Source organism: Oncorhynchus tshawytscha, linkage group LG16 (genome assembly GCF_018296145.1).
Source record: "Oncorhynchus tshawytscha isolate Ot180627B linkage group LG16, Otsh_v2.0, whole genome shotgun sequence".
Lineage (NCBI taxonomy): Eukaryota > Metazoa > Chordata > Actinopteri > Salmoniformes > Salmonidae > Oncorhynchus > Oncorhynchus tshawytscha.
Window position 1 is genome coordinate 69,674,933 of NC_056444.1, and position 24,949 is coordinate 69,699,881.

General features: G+C 41.9%; 2 pseudogenes; both read left to right on the forward strand.

Moving 5' to 3' along the window:
- The first annotated feature begins 204 nt into the window (after window positions 1-204).
- On the forward strand, window positions 205-14,299 carry LOC112216250 (annotated as a pseudogene).
- Window positions 14,300-15,214: 915 nt separating this feature from the next.
- On the forward strand, window positions 15,215-22,234 carry LOC112216252 (annotated as a pseudogene).
- The last annotated feature ends 2,715 nt before the right edge of the window (window positions 22,235-24,949 follow it).

The following is a 24,949-nucleotide window of genomic DNA, read 5'->3' on the forward strand; positions in this document are numbered from 1 at the left end:
CCACAAGGCATAAACGCCACCTATTTAAAAATGTATCTTCATAAAATCTGATTTTAAACCCAACCACACTGTTAACCTTATGCCTAACCCTAACCTTAAATTAAGACCAATCTTTTTTTTTTTTACAATATATCTAATTTTGACATTGTGGCTGTGGTAACCGCCATGTGCGCGTTGATTTACAGCTAGGTGAAGAACGCCAGTTGATATTCATTGGCTAGTGGGTAAATTTGAAATGCACCGCGCCTGCCTTGCTTCTTGTATACACTTCCAGGAGTTTAGCGTGAGATAACCCAAACAAAAGAATAACAAACTTGATCATCCAGTGCAAAACAGAGGTCAAAACATTTGGCTGTGCAAAGATTTTTCTGTTTTGTCTGCCTTTTTTCATTAGTGTGGTGGACTCAAACGGTATGTAGTGGCAGCTAACTTTAGCATGCTAGTAGCTAACTGTTAGCTGTACAGTAGTTTTTTAAATTACACATCACCAGCAATGTTGGCTAGCTACTGTAGCCAGCTAACGTTAGCGTCTGAGCTAAATCTACTGTTGCTTTCCTTCCATCTAAATTGTATGTTGTATGTGCAGGTTTTAGCTAATTTGGGTGATTTATGTGGCAAATTTGGTTCGCTAATATTGGGAAATTGCATCTTTTATTTATTCTGTGCTATTTTTTGGATTAGGAAAAGACAGTTGATCTGTTCATCATAGTTGGCTATGATGAATTATCAGCCAGGGTTCATCACCACCAGACACTTTCGCCCATCCGCAATTAGCCTGGGGACGAGGTTATTCACCTATTGACATTTAGCAAACTTATTTTCAGAGGTTTCTATGTGCCCTTATTTTTCTCAGAAGATGGACGCTCCTGTGTTAAACCTACACAGCTTGTTTGACAATCTGCGGTCTCATGTTGACATACTCAATGAGAGCATTGAACCCCGTAAGTAATTGTTTTAATTTGATTTGACATGGAGATTAATATTATAGACAATGCTGGACAATATATATTCAAAGCTACCACACCTTTATTGTGCATTTTCTCGTATCAGAGTTCATCCAGATGGCCCTCAACTTTGAGGACTGTCGTCGTAGATGGCTCAGGTTTGAGCAGGACCTAGGGTCCTGCAAGGAAGTGCTTGCCAAAGCAGAAACAGAGGGGAGCCCTGGAAGTCAAACTCAAGCATGCTCGCAATCAAGTCGACGTGGAGATCCGCAGGCGCCAGAAGGCAGAGGCTAACTGTGAGAAGTTGGTGTGTATTCACAGCAAGTCTAATTCATATTTTATTTTATTCTTGTCACTGGTACCCTCAGACTGGTTCACTCTTCGCTGAAGAAACTGTTGAATGGCTTTAAACAACTCCTCTCACCTTCCTTCTCCCTGCGTTCTGTTGCTGCTATATCAGCCTCCACTCTTCTGGGAAGGCTTTCCACTAGATATTGGAACATTGCTGTGGGGACTTGCTTCCATTCAGCCACAAGAGCATTAGTGAGGTCTGGCACTGATATTGGGCGATTAGGCCTGGCTCGCAGTTGACGTTCCAATTCATCCCAAAGGTGTTCGTTGGTGTTGAAGTCAGGGCTCTGTGTAGGCCGGTCAAGTTTTTCCACACCGATCGCGACAAACCATTTCTGTATGGGCCTTGCTTTGTGCATGGGGGCATTGTCATGCTGAAACAGGAAAGGGCCTTCGCCCAAACTGTTGCCACGAAGTTGGAAGCACAGAATGTCATGTGCTGTGGTGTTAAGATTTCCCTTCACTGGAACTAAGGCGCCTAGCCCGAATCATGGAAAAACAGCCCCAGACCATTATTCCTCCTTCACCAAACTTTACATTTGGCACTATGCATTTAGGCAGGTAGCGTTCTCCTGGCATCTGCCAAACCCCGATTAGTCTGTCCGACTGCCAGATGGTGAAGGGTTCATCACTGCGTTTCCACTGCTCCAGAGTCCAATGTCGGCAAGCTTTACACCACTCCAGCCAACACTTGGCATTGCGCATGGTGATCTTAGGCTTGTGTGCGGCTGCTCGGCCATGGAAACCTGTTTCTTGAAGCACCCGACAAACAGTTATTGTGCTGATGTTGCTTCCAGAGGCAGTTTGGAATTTGGCAGTGAGTGTTGCAACCGAGGACAGACTATTTTTATGCGTTACACACTAGGTGGTCCCGTTCTGTGAGCTTGTGTGTCTACCACTTCGCAGCTGAGCCGTTGTTACTTCTATACGTTTCCACTTCACAATAACTGGGGCAGCTCTAGCAGGGCAGAAATGTGACGAACGGACTTGTTGGAAAGGTGTAATCCTATGACTGTGTCACTGAGTTCTTCAGTAAGGCCATTCTACTGCAAATGTTTGTCTATGGAGATTGCATAGCTGTGTTTTCAATTTTAGACACCTGTCAGCAACGGGTGTGGCTGAAGTAGCCTAATCCACTAATTTGAAGGGTTGTCCACATACTTTTGTGTGTGTATATATAGTGTATTTGCAATAATGAACCCGGTCCGTTCGTTTGATTAACCATTCCAGGACTGGGACTCGTCCATCATGAGAACTGTGCGGCTGAAGAAACGTGAAAAAAGGGTAAACGAAGTGTATTGGATGCAAAATATTTGCCAGCCATTTCTTGAACATCTGTGTGTGGAGTTTTTAAGATGTTAGCCCTCTTCATTACAGCGCTCTACCTCTAGAAATTTCACTGACGGCCCCCCAAGTGCTTCCAAAAGGTCTCGATCAACAGGCAGAACGTCTGAGAAGGTAAAGATTTTAGTTTAATTTCTATAGATAACTGAGAGCTGTTACTCAATATACTGTTGAAGTTTACAGTGACTTGACTGATGTTACGTTTCATGGTCGTAGGGAAATGAGTCTCTTGTGGCCAAGACCACAGTGACCGTGCCTGCTGACGGAGGACCCATCGAAGCAGGAGTCTCTACTATTGAGGCTGTTCCCTACTGGACCCGAAGCAGGAGAAAAACTGGTAAGAGCTTTTACTCATTTACTGTGGATTTGATGAACTTTAAAACGGAGGATTGTATTTTACTCAGAGTTAGTATTGTATGTTGAAGCATGATAGGATATTCAGTTGGAAAGATGCAGGCAGCTAGGCTATATTAGTTTATCCTTGACAATGTGACATGTATGTTCATAACTCATCAGAACTGCATTGTCAGACTCTGATCTGTATTTTACCTTTGTCTGTCTGTCCTGTCTAGCTACACTGGAGTGGGACTCTGAGTCAGTCAAGTCTGAGGATGTCATGCCCAACCGGCCAGAGAGCGACAGCAGGCCTCAGGAACCCAGCACACCCCAGGGCAACGGGAGCGTCCGTAATCACAAATTTGTCTCCAAAGCGGTAGGAATGTAATTTGTTTTCAGACAGAGAGGGTTAATGCATGGGTGACTTGAGATTAATTTAGCAAGGCAGAAAATGTTGGTTCTTATTTTCGAGTTAAAAGCTTTATTCTACCGCATGCACAGGTAATCAAGCCTGAGTCATGTGTGCCTTGTGGCAAGAGGATCAAGTTTGCGAAGATCTCCCTGAAGTGTCGTGACTGCAGACTGGTCACCCACCCAGAGTGTCGTGAACTCTGTCCCCTGCCATGCATCCCCATCCAGGGTGGCACTCCTTTCAAAATTGGAGAGGTAAGGGGAAAATTCCATTGTACTTCTCTTCTTGTATTCCAATACTTTTATTCTGATGTAAATCTGTTTTTCTTCAAAGATCTCTTGAGTTTAGTTCAGTGGGATAAACATTCTCTTTTACTTTTATTTCCTTCCCAGGGCACACTTGCAGACTACGTCTCCCATGTCCAATCTCCCATGATTCCCTCTTTGGTTGTGCACTGTGTCAATGAGATTGAGCAGAGGGGCCTACGTGAGGTGAGTGTTTTTGTCTCAATCTCACACTGGGCTGAATCATTACTGCCTTTTATGGCTTAGTTTGGGCGGCAGGTTGCCTAGTGGTTAGAGCGTTGGGCCAGTAACCAAAAGGTTGCTAGATCAAATCCCAGAGATGACAAGGCAAAAAAAATGTTGTTCTGCCCCTGAACAAGGCAGTTAACCCACTGTTCCTAGGCCGTAATTGTAAATAAGAATTTGTTCTTAACTGACTTGCCTAGTTAAATAAAGGTTAAAATATAATAAAAACAATTAGTTTATACAGTAGAATTTATAGCTTCTGTATTTCATGCTTTCTAAGGCTTTAAGTTTCACCATGCTCTTTCTTCTCACTCCCAGACCGGCCTCTATCGGCTGTCTGGTTCTGACCGCACAGTGAAGGAACTGAAGGATAAGTTATTGCGAGGGAAGACTGTCCCGCTGCTCAGCAAGGTGGAAGATATCCACTGCATCACTGGCCTCCTCAAGGACTTCCTCAGGAACCTCAAAGAGCCCCTCCTTACTTTCCGCCTCAACCGCACCTTCATGGAGGCTGCAGGTAGGTGTTGGCTCTATAGCGATAAAACAACTTTATCAGTCTCTGTGGTTTGTTCGGACATTGGCCGACTGAATAAAGGTGTCTTTTGGTTGTTTTGCATAGCCATTTTGTGTTGGGGCACGTTGAATGTTTTGGTTAGTAATAGTTAATGTGGTATATTTCAGTGTTCATTCATGGTATTCTTAGTCACCAGTAACTATAGTTACTAAGTCTATGCAATGTCACATTCTTCCTCTACAGTAAAACATTTTTTTCCCCTGCTACTCAATTTCTGTGATCTCTACATTGCACTCTTTGTCCTCAGAGCTTGTGGATGAGGATAACAGCATTGCCCTGATGTACCAGACCATCAGTGACCTGCCACAGGCCAACAGAGCCACTCTGGCCTTCATGGCCATTCATCTCCAGAGGTGAGCATCTGCTGTGCATTTAACTATGAGCTCTGCTTACTCACTTAATTGTATATGAACAACCAAGCCTTTCTTGAAATGTCTTGTAGAAAGAGGCCATGCTTGTTGCATTCTGTGACAGGTGTTTTTCCCTACATCCTTATTGACCACCATAAACTATTTCAGGGTCACCCAAAGCCTGGACACTAAGATGGACATCCCCAATCTGGCACGGGTGTTTGGGCCTACTATCGTTGGCCATGCAGTGCCTGACCCAGAGCCCATGACAATCATACAGGACACCAAACGCCAGCCCAAAGTAAGACACATTACAACAACACAGCTCTTGTTTTAAGTGGCAGTATTTCTTCACAAAAACACACGGGCTGCAAAAGTGACATGATTGCCATTTTTGTTAAAAAACAATGTCTTAGTCTTGCAAGTTGTTAGATCTGTTTTGCCTGCTTGGAAGATGACGACGCAATAGGCTGTAATTCGTTTCAATTCAATACAACTGTATTTTTCCCCTCATGAGTAATTTATAGTAGTTATTGTTTTTCTATTTCTATTGTTTTTCTGTTACCCAGGTTATTGAGCGTCTGCTGGGCCTGCCGGTGGAGTACTGGAGCCAGTTCATGATGGTGGACCTTGACCAGCTGCAACCTGATCACATGATCATCAAGAACGCTAACTATTATACCCCTGACCAGAAAGGTGAGCGAGTGCATGAGTCTAGCAAAGCGTTATCTCGGCAACCCAAAACCAAATCTCTAGTAATGCACCGACATGACATTTTTGGCCGATACCGATATCCGATATTTTACATTTTTGCGGCGTTTTAAACATTTTAGTACAGTTAAATAGTTAACACGCTCACATGGATGCAGTGATCTAAGGCACTGCATCTCAGTGCAAGAGGTGTCACAACAGTCCCTGGTTCGATTCCAGGCTGTATCACATCCGGCCATGATTGGGAGTCCCATAGGGAGGCACACAATTGGCCCACCGTCTCCGGGTTTGGCCAGGGTAGGCCGTCATTGTAAATAAGAATTTGTTTTTAACTGACTTGCCTAGTTAAATAAAAGGTTACACACACCACATTGACCAAAAAGTTATATTGTGCATTTACATATGTCCCCATTACCAGTAAAACATTATTAAAACATTTCTTTCACTTACTTGCTGTTTCCTTGTTCATTTGTTTCCTTGTCAACCAGGATTTGTATGGAATGCCGTTTGGGTCTTCGCGTGTCAAAAAACATGCATGTCAAATAACCTTGTTGACCAATCAGGACCTGAATATGACTGCACGTCACATAATTTAACGCGTTCATTCATTTTTAAGTAGTTATTACACATTGATTGCACTATCACTCATTTTTCATGTCACAACGATTCATCGATACGTATTTTATGTTGCTGTTAAAGTTTTCTCGCGCACCTACAGTGCTGGTCAGAAAGAAAAGCTAGCTAGTTCATGGATGCAAACAATGTTCTTCCCCAAAAACAGCAAAACGAAATCTGTTTTGGGAGCTATAGTTGAAGTCGGAGGTTTACATACACTTAGGTTGGCGTTTTTCAACCACTTCACAAATTTCTTGTTAACAAACTAGTTTTGGCAAGTCGGTTAGGACATCCACTTTGTGCATGACAAGTATTTTTTCCAACAATTGTTTACAGACAGATTATTTCACTTATAATTCAGTGGGTCAGAAGTTTACATACACTAAGTTGGCTGTGCCTTGAAAAATCTTTGAAAATGCCAGAAAATGATGTCATGGCTTTAGAAGCTTCTGAAAGGCTAATTTACATCATTTGAGTCCATTAGAGGTATACCCGTGGATGTATTTCAAGGCCTACCTTCAAACTCAGTGCCTCTTTGCTTGACATCATGGGAAAATCAAAAGAAATCAGCCAAGACCTCAGAAAACAAATTGTAGAGCTCTGGTTCATCCTTGAGAGCAATTTCCAAACACCTGAAGGTACCACGTTCATCTGTACAAACAATAGTATGTAAGTATGAACACCATGGGACCACACAGCTGTCATACCGCTCAGGAAAGAGATGCTGTCTCCTAGAGGACTTTGGTGCGAGAAGTGCAAATCAATCCCAGAACAACAGCAAAGGACCTTGTGAAGATGCTGGAGGAAACGGGTATAAAAGCATTTATATAAAAGTAAAATGGTTTCACATCGACATACCCTGAAAGGCCGCTCAGCAAGGAAGAAGCCACAACTCCAAAACCGCCATAAAAAAAGCCAGACTACAGTTTACAACTACACATGGGGACAAAGATTGTACTTTTTGGAGAAATGTCCTCTGGTCTGATGAAACAAAAATAGAACTGTTTGGCCATAATGACCATCGTTATGTTATTAGGAAAAGGGGGAGGCTTGCAAGCCGAAGAGCACCATCCCAACCGTGAAGCACGAGGTTGGCAGCATCATGTTGTGGGGGTGCTTTGCTGCAGGAGGGACTGGTGCACTTCACAAAATAGATGGCATCATGAGGCAGAACAATTATGCGTATATATTCAAGCGACATCTCAAAACATCAGTCAGGAAGCTTGGTTGCAAATGGGTCTTCCAAATGGACAATGACCCAAGCATACTTCCCAAAGTTGTGGCAAAATGGCTTAAGGACAACAGTCAAGGTATTGGAGTGGCCATCACAAAGCCCGGACCTCAATCACATAGAACATTTCTGGGCAGAACTGAAAAAGCGTGTACGAGCAAGGAGGCCTACAAACCTGACTCAGTTACACCAGCTCTGTCAGGAGGAATGGGCCAAAATTCACACAATTTATTGTGGGAAGCTTGTGGAAGGCTACCTGAAACGTTTGACCCAAGTTTAACAATTTGAAGGCAATGCTACCAAATACTAATTGAGTGTATGTAAACTTCTGACCCACTGAGAATGTGATGAAAGAAATAAAAGCTGAAATAAATCATTCTCTCTACTATTATTCTGACATTTAACATTCTTAAATAGTGGTGATCCAAACTGACCTAAAAACAGGGAATTTTTACTTGGATTAAATGTATTTGGCTTATGTGTATGTAAACTTCCGACTTCAACTGTATATAGCTAGGGGTCATCTAAAATAATCCTTATATATATATATAAGTCTGATAACTCTGAGGAGGACATTGGGAAAACATATATTGGGTATTGAGTAGACTGATACCTAAGGATTGGGGATCATTGAGGTAAAGCTGTACAGTGCAATATAAAAGTCAGTACACACAATAGGCTGACTGGGTAGGTGATTTCACACAGTCCTGCAATAAGAGCTACAATGCTAATATTTGCGATGCAGCTAGCTGGCTGCTTATAACGTTAGCCAGCTACTTAACCCTGTTGCCCAAAGCTATCTATGTATTTTCATGAACTGAAGTTCAATTTCAATAGGTTGAGCAACAAGTAGCTACCTAGCTAATACTTACTCACAAGGATTCCTAAATCATTGCAAAAAATAATGAAAATGACAGCAGTTTTTACTGGTCATTGTTTTCAGGCTGGTTGTATTGTTGCTAGCTAGATACCAAGCTAAAGCTAGCTAGCTACCCCAGAAGTTGCAGTCAAACAAATAATGCTTTATTACCAACGCGGTATTGTAAACACATCGTTTGTGGCCGGTGTTTGCTTGTTTACAGGCTTTTTTTGTACAGCTTTGACAGTGCTACTAATAGTAGTGGTGGCGCTTGGCTTGCACGTGCAAATTCAGAACATACAACATTCTATAACAGAACTGTGTTATTTGACATGTATATTTTTCAACACGTAAATACCCAAATGGCGTTCCATAGTTGGTCTTGAAGCTATTACTGTGTAACTCTGGTAGGAAAACATCTGAAAAATAGCACACTTGGTAGTGTGTACTGGTGCTTGACCAGTCACGAAAGCCAACATCACCCACGACAGAGAACGGTTGATTTTCAAGGGCAATGAATTCCATTATCTTGGCTTTAATGGATTTCGCCTTTGAGTTGTCTCGCTGAAATTTTCTTACTCTTTCAAATGACTGCTCGATCCACACAGCAGACATTGTGGGCTAGGTTAGAAATTCTGTGTAGCGTCATTACGTCATGTACCTACGTTTTACATAGGTATGCATGTCAGCTTTGACATCGGTTTTGCACATCATCGTTAAACTAGACATCGGGGCGATACCAATGTTGGCATTTTTAGCTAATTTCATCCAATTCCAATATGTTCACCGATATAGGATGCATCCCAACAAATATCAAATCAAATTTTATTTGTCACATACACATGGTTAGCAGATGTTAATGCGAGTGTAGCGAAATGCTTGTGCTTCTAGTTCCGACAATGCAGTAACAACCAACAAGTAATCTAACTAACAATTCCAAAACTACTGTCTTATACACAGTGTAAGGGGATAAAGAATATGTACATAAAGATATATGAATGAGTGATGGTACAGAGCAGCATAGGCAAGATACAGTAGATGATATCGAGTACAATATATACATATGAGATGAGTATGTAAACAAAGTGGCATAGTTAAAGTGGCTAGTGATACAAGTATTACATAAGGATGCAGTCGATGATATAGAGTACAGTGTATACGCATGCATATGAGATGAATAATGTAGGGTAAGTAACATTATATAAGGTAGCATTGTTTAAAGTGGCTAGTGATATATTTACATCATTTCCCATCAATTCCCATTATTAAAGTGGCTGGAGTTGAGTCAGTGTCATTGTCAGTGTGTTGGCAGCAGCCACTCAATGTTAGTGGTGGCTGTTTAACAGTCTGATGGCCTTGAGATAGAAGCTGTTTTTCAGTCTCTCGGTCCCAGCTTTGATGCACCTGTACTGACCTCGCCTTCTGGATGATAGCGGGGTGAACAGGCAGTGGCTCGGGTGGTTGATGTCCTTGATGATCTTTATGGCCTTCCTGTAACATCGGGTGGTGTAGGTGTCCTGGAGGGCAGGTAGTTTTCCCCCGGTGATGCGTTGTGCAGACCTCACTACCCTCTGGAGAGCCTTACGGTTGAGGGCGGAGCAGTTGCCGTACCAGGCGGTGATGCTCTCGATTGTGCATCTGTAGAAGTTTGTGAATGCTTTTGGTGACAAGCCGAATTTCTTCAGCCTCCTGAGGTTGAAGAGGCGCTGCTGCGCCTTCTTCACGATGCTGTCTGTGTGGGTGGACCAATTCAGTTTGTCTGTGATGTGTATGCCGAGGAACTTAACTTGCTACCCTCTCCACTACTGTTCCATCGATGTGGATAGGGGGGTGTTCCCTCTGCTGTTTCCTGAAGTCCACAATCATCTCCTTAGTTTTGTTGATGTTGAGTGTGAGGTTATTTTCCTGACACCACACTCCGAGGGCCCTCACCTCCTCCCTGTAGGCCGTCTCGTCGTTGTTGGTAATCAAGCCTACCACTGTTGTGTCGTCCGCAAACTTGATGATTGAGTTGGAGGCGTGCGTGGCCACGCAGTCGTGGGTGAACAGGGAGCACAGGAGAGGGCTCAGAACGCACCCTTGTGGGGCCCCAGTGTTGAGGATCAGCGGGGAGGAGATGTTGTTACCTACCCTCACCACCTGGGGGCGGCCCGTCAGGAAGTCCAGTACCCAGTTGCACAGGGCGGGGTCGAGACCCAGGGTCTCGTGCTTGATGACGAGCTTGGAGGGTACTATGGTGTTGAATGCCGAGCTGTAGTCGATGAACAGCATTCTCACATAGGTATTCCTCTTGTCCAGATGGGTTAGGGCAGTGTGGTTGAGATTGCATCGTCTGTGGACCTATTCGGGCGGTAAGCAAATTGGAGTGGGTCTAGGGTGTCAGGTAGGGTGGAGGTGATATGGTCCTTGACTAGTCTCTCAAAGCACTTCATGATGACGGAAGTGAGTGCTACGGGGCGGTAGTCGTTTAGCTCAGTTACCTTAGCTTTCTTGGGAACAGGAACAATGGTGGCCCTCTTGAAGCATGTGGGAACAGCAGACTGGTATAGGGATTGATTGAATATGTCCGTAAACACACCGGCCAGCTGGTCTGCGCATGCTCTGAGGGCGCGGCTGGGGATGCCGTCTGGGCCTGCAGCCTTGCGAGGGTTAACACGTTTAAATGTCTTACTCACCTCTGCTGCAGTGAAGGAGAGACCGCATGTTTTCGTTGCAGGCCGTGTCAGTGGCACTGTATTGTCCTCAAAGCGGGCAAAAAAGTTATTTAGTCTGCCTGGGAGCAAGACATCCTGGTCCGTGACTGGGCTGGATTTCTTCCTGTAGTCCGTGATTGACTGTAGACCCTGCCACATGCCTCTTGTGTCTGAGCCGTTGAATTGAGATTCTACTTTGTCTCTGTACTGACGCTTAGCTTGTTTGATAGCCTTACGGAGAGAATAGCTGCACTGTTTGTATTCGGGCATGTTACCAGACACCTTGCCCTGATTAAAAGCAGTGGTTCGCGCTTTCAGTTTCACCCGAATGCTGCCATCAATCCACGGTTTCTGGTTAGGGAATGTTTTAATCATTGCTATATCTATTAGGTTCTTGTGTTATTATGTTGAAGATTTAAGGATTTTTATTTATTTATAAGAACTAATGAAAATATACAGCTTGGTAACGTAATGTGACTAATGTTGACTGTGTTAATATTGTTCAAGTGAGCATGCTGGGTCCCCTCACAACTCCAGAGCACCACCAGATGAACAAAACCCCGTCCTCCAGCTCCTTGGGTCAACGCATGAGGTCCACCCTGAGCAAGACCACGCCCAAGTAAGCACTCTGTGCTGTCATGCATTTAAATTATTCAGCATTTTGTGTTGTAGGTCACTGCAATGTGTATGAAGATCCTGTCTGAAGGACTTGAGTTGTCACTAGTCTCGAAGCAAACACCATTGGTCTATAAACCTGACAGTCTGGAGTACATTTTCACCTAATTATCAGCTTGTAAAGGTGAATGACATGAGTAAATTTTTCACCCAAGTCTTAATTCACTTCCTTATAACTTTGGTTTCTGTTGACTAATGCTAATACTGCCTGACTAATATGTGTGTGGTGTTATAACTTTCAGATTTGGGAGTAAGAGTAAGTCCAGAGTAAGTCTGCTGTGGTAGTGGGATTCCCCAGTCACCCAGGAAACTTCTTTGCATCTCCGCTCCTCAAGTAATCCAAAGCAGCCGCAGGGCAGCTCTATTCACCTAATGGGAAATAAATGCAATACCTAGCAATAGATTGATAAACTTATTTTTTTAAATTTTACACAAGACTGAGACTAATGCTTCCACAGATGCTGTAAACACCTATTTTGTGTTTTTATATTTCAAAATGCTACGGTTTTAGTATATAACAGGATATTTTTCCAACCAAAAGGGAAGGTCTCTTTTGGAGCTCTGATTTAAAAAATAAACTTAAAAAAAGATGAAATGTTAAATCAAGATTTAACAACCTCAGGCAATGAAACCTACTAGGTTTGTAGTATCTTTCTGTGATTTATTTACAAAGAATGTTGAACATTGGTTGAGAATACACACGTCTGAAATTTGGCAGGTGATTGTCTTATATCTAACACGCAATTTAACGTGCACATTACCAGTTAGAAAACAACATTCCATAGAGCTTTTTATGCCGAACTTGAATGGAGTTATTATTGCATGTGGCATTTAAAAATATTTTCCTGTTAATTTATATAATCACCTTTCGTAACGTCTACATGCTTAAGCAGTTTGTTTGTACATGTTTCACTCAATTTGTCTTTTACATACTCAAGACTAGCCACAGTGTAGTAATATTAAGTTGGCACATTGATAAATGTCTGCAGCATTCTTTAGCAATAATCAACTAACTTTAAGGTAACCATGCAGCTGTATGCTTGGTGACTTGAGCAAATTTTGCAACTTGAGGATACATTTGAAAGAAATTCACCTTCCCTTGTTTCCTTTCCTGAGTGTTCTAAAAATATAACTTACAGTATTGGCCAATATGACTCTGTTTGCACAATGGGAGGTTGGTTCTGACTAATGTTCTGCACCTCTAACTGCATAGAACGCTTGAATGTTGCATCAGAGAACCAGAGTGTAGAAATGGTGGCATTTCAACAAGAACGTCAAATTTGCTTTGATCAACGATTTTTGTGGACCAGTATTTAAAATTGTCTTTGTTTCATTATTGCATTTTTTGGTATTGCTGAAAACTTGAACAAAAGCAAATGATGGTATACAGATCATTTTGAAGGCAGCAGGGGACCTGTCAGGTCTCTGCTCTACAATGTGTTCTGTTACACCAATCTTGACACTAGCTCCCAGGAAGGGAAAATGTCATTCTACGGTGTTAGGAATGAATTGGTCCTAGATGACATGCACAGAAACACTGTACAAGTAGGTCTACTGCATGAACTGCCTTTTTGCATGCCTGGAATGGTAGTGTTGAGAAATGTTAAAGAGCATATGAATTTGCCTATGAACATAACAGTAAGCTATTGCACAGCAATTGCATGAAAAGGAGTTTATATCAAAGCATTTGTTCCACATTTAGAATGTCTGTCAAGACTGGGTGTTCTCTGAACAATATGTTTCATATAATGAAGTTTTGGTGTGTGTGCTTTGAATGAAAGACTGTTAGAGAACCAGCACACTGGGTGCTTGATGATTAGTGGTCCTGTTCAGAAAGTTTCCCCTTGAGCCAGAACATCCTATTAGAAAGTGTGCAACATCAGAACTCGGGAATTGGCCAGAGGAGTGTTCTGGAAGGCAGAGTCTGAACCCCGCTTCTCCAGGATGGGAATGCCATTAACGTGACGCAGCAGGAACCAGACAAACAGAGGAGATGGCATACTGGGGACCCTTCATCACAGACGAAGCAGAGCCAGAGTCCAGACCACTGCATTATCTCCCCAAGGTAGTTAGGGTGCTGGCTGTCACCCCACAGCCCGCTCTGGATGAACTTTCCCTGGGGAGGCTGGATTGAGGCTATTCCCTGTAAATTAATATACTATAAAATGAACATACAAATACAGGAAGTTTATTCAATGTTTTGAGAGTGGTCGTGACTCATGTTTACAGCACTTTGTAGTGAGAATGCATCCATGAGGATTATAAAAAGGTCAACCTCCCCTAAGGAAGCCCAGCAGGCTGACTCACAGCATTATCTGGGTCCCCTTTGAAGAGCCACTTGTGATGGCCTCTGTGACAAAGGCACGGCTCCATATCCCCCAGCCCAGATAGTCCCTCAGGCCCAAGGGCTCATCTCGCTGCTCACTGTTCAGCATGAGGGTGGGCAAGCGCGTCAAACACCCAGACAACTGAAAGGTAGAGGAATAAATAATTGACTGAACCATTGGTAGAATAGATCAAAGATGTCTAAATAATGTTTTACACGTCAAGATTATGCACCTACTCAACAAGACATTCACCTGGGACCAAAATAGAAGAAAACATTTGCAAAAGAGTACTGTATACTATCAGTGTGCAATGTTAACACTAATTTATGTTCTCTCCCATTTGGGCACAACCCTGATATCAGTGGCTATCCTAATCTCATAAATTTATAAGGAGCAAATAAGACTGAGCAGTGAGTTAAAGTGGATTCTCTAATGGGCTACATCGGGTTGCTTAAGGATGATGGAAATCACAGCTACTGTGGCTGAGTGAAAAAAATAAAAGCTGGTGACCATAATGATTCAAAGTACCTTGAACATTCCAGTACACAAAGAATATCCCTGGGCTGTCTCACATGGTTAAACCTGCGATCCTGGCCGTCCTTCACGATCCACATGAAAAGGAATGTTCCAAGCCTGCAGAGGTTAGAACATGAGTACCGTTGTCACATTATCCCCAGCATTATTCATTAACCCAACCATAACGACTCACAACCATAAAGGGTTCTGCAACACTGTTGGCCCAAGCCTTAGCCTTGGCTAAGACTGCTGAACTGATACACTACTTTGTTGAATGAAAAGCAAATCAGCAGAGAACACTAAAGCTCTGCAAGTGTTTATAACTGTTTTGTTCTTCTCCACTGATGGGATTGGATATTAGGTCACAGGAGGCTGCTGAGGGGAGGACGGCTCATAAAAATGTCTATAATAGAGTGAATGGAATGGTATCAAACACATGGAAACTATGTGTTTGAAAGTGATATCATTCCATTAATTCCTTTCCAGCCATTACTATGAGCCTGTCCTCCCCAATTAAGGTGCCACTGGCCGCCTGTGCACTAGTTTGGAAACCCTTTCACCCCGACTCTGTCAAGCTTACCTTACTCCCCATGCTGTTACCAATCCAGTCTGCACATTTTGCCTCAAATGACAAGAGTCACTCCCCAATAGCTACTCAGGTGGGCAAGTAATATAAATGTGCCAGACCCTAAAAAATAGACGTTTCACAGTAAGGCGTGTTCAATTAATATTTTACCCAGTAGCCTACAGACAGTGACAATTAGCTCCAAAGTTCAAGGGTAAAACTTTCGATGAGCACATACAGAGCAGCACAAGAAGACAAGTTAAAGAAGCTTGTCAAGAAATGCAATTAATTTGTTGCATTGACAAGGAATGCCCATTCAGTGTCTACAGGTAAGTTGCAGCGTTTTACATAACTGTAAAGTAAATAGCTAATTCTGAATGGCACATACTGTCCTATCAGTTTTAACTTGCATTTTGACAGGTCATATGTAGACAGATCTGTTGTAACATATTATACTAGAATAAGGCAAAAGCCAACAATTGTCACATGCAATTGTCAAAATGCATGGGCCTACATGACTGTTGTTTTTTGGTTTAAGGCAATTCCATGGTAACAGAGTGGTACAGTATGTTACAATATTGCTACGCCATTTTTGTCGATAAAACATCTGCTATGGTAATGGCCAACTTCACGATAACAGAGTGATGCTGATACACCCCGATTTTTCACTTTAAAATGTATACCAAACAAAAAAGAATGATTGTGCATAGTTGTTTAACTTTGCAATGATTACTTTTAACAATTTCAACTGAACCTCTTGCAAAAACACATTTACTTGAAGAACAGTGCAGATTTAAAGTTTGGTAACAGAATGACAGTTTGTGCGGTTTGTGTAATCATAGGGTTACCAAACTTTGCATCAAAACAAAAAAAATAATGACACATGCAATAATAACTCAGTTCAAGGCTATCATAGAATGATGGCAAACTGTCATTATTACCAAACTTTGCATTTGTAAATGTGTTCTAGTAAATTTTTCCGTGGAAATTGTTAAACGTAGTCATTGTGCATATTTGTTTAGTTTGTTTAACTTTGCAATCATTCATTTTTGTTTGGTATACATTTTAAAGTAAACATCTGAGTTTCAGCATCACTCTTATCGTGGAATTCCCCTTTACCATAGCAAATGTTTGATGATCGACAAAGGGCGTAACAATATTGCATTGGTAAAATTGTAACATTGATCTACTGTACAAAGTTAAATCGGGTGAGCTACAGAGTAACAATTTGTGGTAAACATATCACGATACAAATTGACCAATCTCGCGCTACAATGTGACAATTTGTGGCAAATCATCTTGGACTTTGGATCATTGCTTTAGCATTCTTATTTATAGAGGCTTGCAAGGTTGACTAAATCAGTTGGTGGTAATGTTGAAGTAAACTGGGGTGTATTCATTACCTCTTGCAACGGAAACCGTTTAAATAAGTGATTTTGTAACATTGATATTCATCAGATACAAAATGCTATACTTTCATTAATGGAAAAAAAATGCCTCATTCCATTGCAAACATTTTGTTTGACCGCATTATTGTTGATTTAGAATAGGCCTATGCCCAAACCTAATAGATTCGATTACTTATTCAACCAATGGTTGAAATCGTAGCGATTCCCTGCAAACACGCCTCGGCATGAATTGGTATGCTTCAAATCAACATGTTATATACCTGCTAAATCATAAAACTTCTCTGTTTTGAGAGTTCCTGATATGGCCCATCCAGTCCACTGGATTCTCAGGTCTGTAGCTGCACATTTTGCTATCGTAGTCCCTTTATCAGGTCCAGTAAATGATATAATATCAAATGGTATTCTGACATCGGACCAGCCCCACTATCTTGAAACAGTCCTGTGTAAAGTTCACTTCCATAGTATGTAGGCGTGGCCAACGACAATTTGATAAGACATAGGCGGCGTCTTCTTCTTCTTCTTCTTCTTTGGTGAGGTTTAACAACGGTTGGCATCCAATATGTTGCATTACGCCCCCAACTGAACTATAGTATAGCTCAATTACACTTTGTGATACAAAATCGTAAAGGGGAAGTGGGAAAAATGAAAAACATAAATATATTTTAATTACCCTACCAACTAACTCATTCAAACCCATCACCTTTACTTTAACCCAATCTTATCCTACCCCAGGCCAACGGCCTGAGAGGATTGGACACCACTCAGCACATGCTGTAAGTCTTCTGAAGTAAAATCTCGTACTCCCAAATACTTTTCTGCAGCTGCCACCACAACATATTTTTTCTGTGATTTATGTTCAATTTCTGCAGTACAGTTGATAACCATTGCTATGAATGCTAAGAAGCCAACCTTACTGAAGCATACTGTATATCGTTCATTGGTCTATCCCTCTGTGCTAGCACAGATATCCACAGCAACACGTGCACCCCAACAGTTGACACACCACTTTATCCACCAAAACGACACAATCCTCTATCCCATGCCCTCCTGCACACTTCCCACATCCTGGAATTTCCCTCATACACACTGCTGTGACACGACTATAAATGTTGCACCTGAAACAGTGCAGTGGATTCGCCACAAAATCTTTAACAGGATAACTGATATATCCTATCATGACCTTGTCGGGTAAAGACTCTGACTCAAAAGGACTGACAGTGACTCCTCTGTTTCACCACACTCACCACCGGGTCTGCGTCGCACCAAACGGTGGGCGTCACAAACACCAGGAATCTTCAACTTCACCTCCACACTAAACACTACACCAGAAATAGCTCATTTTAATGGTGCCCTGTTCCTAAGAGCAAAGCAAGAAACAGATCTTGACCCAAGTTGTGTGACACGGAGCGCCCGCTAGTTCTGGTCAGAAGAAACACAAACAAATATAACAAGTCCACTACAGTTTACCTTCACTGATTCAACTGCACCCAACTCTTTTCCCACCAACCCTGAAACCACAAATGGATCCTCCAAAAGGCAAGGATCCACTTCATCCAGAAATGTCACTCCTACTGGACCAAATGTATCTTTATCATAACCATATGCATCAATGCAAGGCTCGGGCTCCGAGCTCCTCACAACACCTTCTACCCCTTCCATTTCATCCCCAGAACTCAAACTGCCATCCAGCTCCACCTGTTTGAATTTGACACCAATCTTCCTTGACAACCTCTCACTTGTTATTTCTAGCTTCAACAGATTCAAACCCATCCTCTTCCTCCCTAGATCTCCTCTCTCTTTCTCTCCAATCCTCTGCCCTTAACCAATTACCCGACTCCTTCTGAAAATATTCAACTTTTCCAAGCTTAAAATCTATTTTTAGCATTGAGAGAGACATGCTAAGCCCTGTACTCCCTCCTCTTCAAACTCAAGCCATCACCAGTTCACCTTCCTTCCTCCCAGGCTAATAATGCAATACATTAATCAGACATAGGTGTGCTAAAAACACTGGGAACACAGGGGGACCCCCGAGTGGCACTGCGGTCCAAGGCACTGCATCTCAGTGCTAGAGGTGTCGGTACAGACCCTGGTTCAATTCCAGGCTGTATCACAACCAGCCATGATTGGGAGTCCCATAGGGTGGCACACAATTGGCCCAGCATCATTAGGGTTTGGCTGAGGTAGGCTGTCATTGTAAATAAGAATTTGTTCTTAACTGACTTGCCTAGTTACATTTTTAAAATGTAGTCATTAAAACTGCCATACATGTTTGATGCACTTTTGATCTTGAGCCTAATATGCATCCATCCCGACTAATGTCTTAACTTGTCTTTCCTCCACCTCTACATTTCCAGGGATAAAAAGCTCAACACCAGGGAAAAGGAGAAATTATGGCAGAGGGCAATGGTCCAAAAGGAGGCACTGGGGTCTTTGCGAAAAGATTCCAAAGGCAGCTGAGCAGGGGCAAAGAGAAGGTATACAGTTCTTTAACTTTCTCAATATAATGCACAATATTATTAAGTTGTTTGAGGTTTGACATGTATCGTATTCCCTACTTTGTAGGTCTTGCAGAAGTTTGGAAAGACAGTGGAGACCAAAGATGAAATATTTGAACAATGCCTCCTAAATCTGAATGACCAACAGGTAGTCACCATGACAGTACAGTACTACACAGAGATCAGACCACACCATACGTATGAACCTGTAACGATAACCTTAAACGGATATGTGATTTATATTCTATAGAAAAGGCCTGTAAATGTGCCCCAGTAAATCCCATAGATGTATGTATAGCCTACAGACAAGATGAGTCACTCTATAATCTCTGTTTGCAGATTGATGGGAACCGGTTATACAAGGACCTGAAGATTTACCTTAGTTCTGTCAAAGGTAAACATTTGTTCAGTCCGTCTATGTTGTAAATTAAACGTGATCTGTATGATGTTGTCCATAAATTGCATGCTTTTCTATAGCTTTAGCACCATCAGTAGTGCCCCAGTCTGATAACATGTGATCCATGCTGTCGACTTTCCACAGGAATGCGGGAAGCTTCAAAGCGTCTTTCCCAGTCTCTGTATGGTGTCTATGAGCTGGACTGGGATGGAGAAGAGGAACTGGGGACCATTGTAGAGGTCAGTCATAGCACTGCTGTATTATTAAGAATGGCATGCATGACTGTTGATTATTATTATGCAAATTTCTGTATAAAAAAACATACATTTTCTCCACATGCCAACAGGGTGAAGACCTCCTGTGGAATGATTATGAGGCGAAGCTGATAGATAAGGCACTTTGCACCATTGAGTCTTACATAAGCCAGTTCCCCGATGTCAGGGTAAGGATGGAAACATACACACACACTCCCTAAATATTTGATCTCACACGGGCATTATTCCTTTCCTCCAACCCCCCAGGAGAGGGTGGCCAAACGAGGCAGGAAGTTAGTCGACTATGATTCCTCCCGTCACCACTTGGAGGCGATGCAGAATGCTAAAAAGAAAGATGATGTCAAAATTGCCAAGGTCAGACAGACAAGATACCCCTGTCTACTTAATTTGCACAGCAATGATCATTTAAACAAAACTACAAACTCATCTCGTCATGGTGCTTCTCTCGGTACAGGCAGCTGAGGAGGTAAACAGAACCCAGATTGTCTTCGAGGACATCAACAGAGAGCTGAGGGATGAGCTCCCTACTCTCTATGACAGGTAACGAGTCAGAAGTCCGCATATAGCCAGATAGCAGAATGACAAATGCATCATCAGATCAAGTGTGTCAACAAAGAAAAAATAGAGGACAATTTATATGAATAAAGTTTTTTCTTCTCTTCATTTTGTTCCTTCCTGAAGTCGAATTGGATGCTATGTGTCAGTCTTCACAGCCATCTCAAATTTACGGGACACCTTCTTCAAGGAAATGACTACGGTATGTGCAGGTCATATTCTTCTCAATATCTGGGGTGGGAACACAGTGAAAAAAGCAGTTATGTGGGGCTTTGCTTTGGTTGATAAAAAACGTAACTGTTTTGTCAGCATTTAGGTAACAAAAGTCCTAGTTCTTTCAGTTTATATCTATTCTTAAACTGGTGTAATATCCTCTCTTTCAGTCCAACAGTTATTTACAGAATGTGATGAAGGACCTGAAGGATCAGCATCCAGACAAGGTGTTTGTCATCAAAGGGTTGAATCAGTAAGTTGGCTAGGATTTTACATCTCTCACCAGCCCTGTTTTTTTTTTAATTAACTTTCCTCCCATTTTGAGTCTATCTATGAGCTGTGGTCTGGGATGAACGAAATAGTGAGTGTTACATAAAGCATAACGGTAATTAAAGCAAAGTAAGCGCATCAACATGTAGTCATCCTATCCCTCCTCTCACATATCTTTCAGGACTGGCTCTCTGAAGAGGCGATCTTTCATGTCCCCCAGGTCGTGGAGAGCTAGCTTCTCTGACTTCCATCAGAGTTATAGTCCGGGCAAGTCCGGCACCCTCACTAGAGACAGGTCCAGCTTCAGATCCCTTAGTAGTCCTCGCTATGATGAGTCATTAACCAGCATCCCTGCAGTCTCCCCACGGTCCCCACCTACTAAAGAGCCTTTTTCAGAGGCCCAAGACCTGGATGCAGACTCCACCCGCAGTGAAGGCCCCACTGCAGAGAAGAAACCGGAATCTGAAAGCAGGGATAACACCACCACTAAAGGGGCCTCTGGCAGCGGCCAGAAGTCAGAAGAGAAACTGATGGAGGAAGAGAAGGATGTGAAAGAGGGAGAGCCTCCTTCAGACCAGCACTCCACCACCTCAGATAAGAAAGGAGAAGAAGAAGAAAGCTCTTCTGCGTTGACAGCGAGTACTTCCGATGTGACCAACTCCAATAACTCAGAGAACGTTGAGCTCCAATCCTCGGCCATAGACACACCCCAGCTGACCATAGAGAGCCCTGTGGCCCCTGAGGACTCTGGGGCCCACGGTGTGCAGAACGGAGCGGCTTCTGATGGCTCCGATGCTGACGTGCTTGTCCAAAAGGTGAGACACACGCAACCTTTAATGACCTCTCGTATGTAGTACATTTGATTTACATGCCGGTCTACTCTAATCAAGACAGGCTGTATAATAATGGGATTCCATCGACTGCTGCTAGACCATTTGGATCTACTGGTATATAACTTTTCTTTTCTTTTACTTTTAGGCAGCAAAATTACATATCCAGGAGCAAGAGGGTGTGAACAATACTGTGGTTTAATGAAGGATCTCTGAGGAAAAGGTTGTGACTGTCTAAAGTAACTGTAATTGAGTTATTATATTGAGTTTCTTATTTCCTGAGTTAACTGTCAAAATGTTTTGTATTTGTTCACAGAACGAGTTATAGTAATTAGGGAGAGTGGATGAATACTGCACAAGGGAAAATAGGATCAATATGAAAAGCCTTCTCAATATTACTGGAGGGATATAAGAATATCTCCTGTTTCCACCTGCTGTCTAAGATCTGGAAGCTCTTGCTTGTGGACAATATACTTTCAATACAAACGTTTTGTTTTTTAATTAATATAATCAATGGTATGCCAATTTGTGCTTTGTTTAGGGTTGTGCCAGTATTCACCCAATAACTTTATACACCCAATAACTGTGAATTGTATTTTAATTTAATTGTAGAGAAACAGCAAGTTCACTAAATTGTACTTGACTCAATTTGACATTCAGCTTTGCAAAACTGTATCTCATTTCATAGAGCCCACAGTGGAGGTGTCATAACCATAAAACCTAACGGTCAAACAGGGAAATGGTTCCAATAATTTTTCCACCAAACATTTTTTAGAAACACTTAAAATAAGGGCTGTGTTTCGTGTAGGCTTACCCTGGTGTGACATTTTTATAAGGTCCCCTTGTCCTAGAGAGATTTACACTGTCAAAATGTCATGCCAGGGTAAGCCTAAACAAAACACAGCCCTTATTGTAATTGTTTCTGAAATCCCCTATGGGAAAAATGAATGGTAGAAAAACCATTGGAACTATTTCCCTGTTTGACCGCTAGACTTTATGGGTATTATGACTCATACTGTGTTACTCTCTATAAGTTTGCTAAATTGCACCTGAAAAACTTGATTATTGATTAAACAAATAGCTTTTTATAATGTCTTGTTTAGTGTCACAGCTGTTAATTTAAAAACTAAAATCAAATGACTAAATCAAACAGTGGTGTAAAAATACTTTAAAGTACTACTTAAGTCGTTTTTGGGGGAATCTGTACTTTACTGTTTATATTTTTGACAACTTTTACTTTCACTTTATCACATTCCTGAAGAAAATAATGTATGTTTTACTCCATACATTTTCCCTGACACCCAAAAGGTACTTGTTACATTTGGAATGCTTGGCAGGATAGGAAAATGATCCAATTCACACACTTCTCAAGAGAACATCCCTTGCCATCTCTACTGTCTCTGATCTGGCAAACTCACTAAACACAAATACATCACTTGTAAATTATGTCTGAGTGTAGGAGTGTGCCCCTGGCTATCCATAAATAAATAAAACACAAATTGTGCCATCTGGTTTGTTTAATATTTGAAATGATTTATACTTTTACTTTTGATACTTAAGTATATTTAAAACCAAATACTTTTAGACTTTACTCAAGTAGTATTTTACTGGGTGACTTTCACTTGAGTCATTTTCTATTAAGGTATCTTTACTTTCACTTTAGTATGACAATTGGGTACTTTTTCCATCACTGAAATCAAAGGTGTCTTGATTAATTTCGTTTTTATATAAAATGTCTCAAACATCTTTGTCCCGATACGGTGTCTTTTATTTGTGAGCCTATAACTAGGTTTCCGTCCATTTGGCACGGAAAACAGATTTTCATGCGAATATTATCAACAACAACAACAAAAAATACAGTGGGGCAAAAAAGTATTTAGTCAGCCACCAATTGTGCAAGTTCTCCCACTTAAAAAGATGAGAGAGGCCTGTAATTTTCATCATAGGTACACTTCAACTATGACAGACAAAATGAAAAAAAAAATCCAGAAAAATCACATTGTAGGATTTTTAATGAATTTATTTGCAAATTATGGTGGAAAATAAGTATTTGGTCACCTACAAACAAGCAAGATTTCTGGCTCTCACAGACCTGTAACTTCTTCTTTAAGAGGCTCCTCTGTCCTCCACTCGTTACCTGTATTAATGGCACCTGTTTGAACTTGTTATCAGTATAAAAGACACCTCTCCACAACCTCAAATAGTCACACTCCAAACTCCACTATTGCCAAGACCAAAGAGCTGTCAAAGGACACCAGAAACAAAATTGTAGACCTGCACCAGGCTGGGAAGACTGAATCTGCAATAGGTAAGCAGCTTGGTTTGAAGAAATCAACTGTGGGAGCAATTATTAGGAAATGGAAGACATACAAGACCACTGATATTCTCCCTCGATCTGGGGCTCCACGCAAGATCTCACCCCGTGGGGTCAAAATGATCACAAGAACAGTGAGCAAAAATCCCAGAACCACACGGGGGGACCTAATGAATGACCTGCAGAGAACTGGGACCAAAGTAACAAAGCCTACCATCAGTAACACACTACACCGCCAGGGACTCAAATCCTGCAGTGCCAGACGTGTCCCCCTGCTTAAGCCAGTACATGTCCAGGCCTGTCTGAAGTTTGCTAGAGAACATTTGGATGATCCAGAAGAAGATTGGGAGAATGTCATATGGTCAGATGAAACCAAAATATAACTTTTTGGTAAAAACTCAACTCGTCGTGTTTGGAGGACAAAGAATACTGAGTTGCATCCAAAGAACACCAGACCTACTGTGAAGCATGGGGGTGGAAACATCATGCTTTGGGGCTGTTTTTCTGCAAAGGGACCAGGACGACTGATCCGTGTAAAGGAAAGAATGAATGGGGCCATGTATCGTGAGATTTTGAGTGAAAACCTCCTTCCATCAGCAAGGGCATTGAAGATGAAACGTGGCTGGGTCTTTCATCATGACAATGATCCCAAACACACCGCCCGGGCATGAAGGAGTGGCTTCGTAAGAAGCATTTCAAGGTCCTGGAGTGGCCTAGCCAGTCTCCAGATCTCAACCCCATAGAAAATCTTTGGAGGGAGTTGAAAGTCTGTGTTGCCCAGCAACAGCCCCAAAACATCACTGCTCTAGAGGAGATCTGCATGGAGGAATGGGCCAAAATACCAGCAACAGTGTGTGAAAACCTTGTGAAGACTTACAGAAAATGTTTGACCTCTGTCATTGCCAACAAAGGGTATATAACAAAGTATTGAGATAAACTTTTGTTATTGACCAAATACTTATTTTCCACCATAATTTGCAAATAAATTCATTTAAAAATCCTACAATGTGATTTTCTGGATGTTTTTTTTCTCATTTTGTCTGTCATAGTTGAAGTGTACTTATGATGAAAATTACAGGCCTCTCATCTTTTTAAGTGGGAGAACTTGCACAATTGGTGGCTGACTAAATACTTTTTTGCCCCACTGTATATATTCAC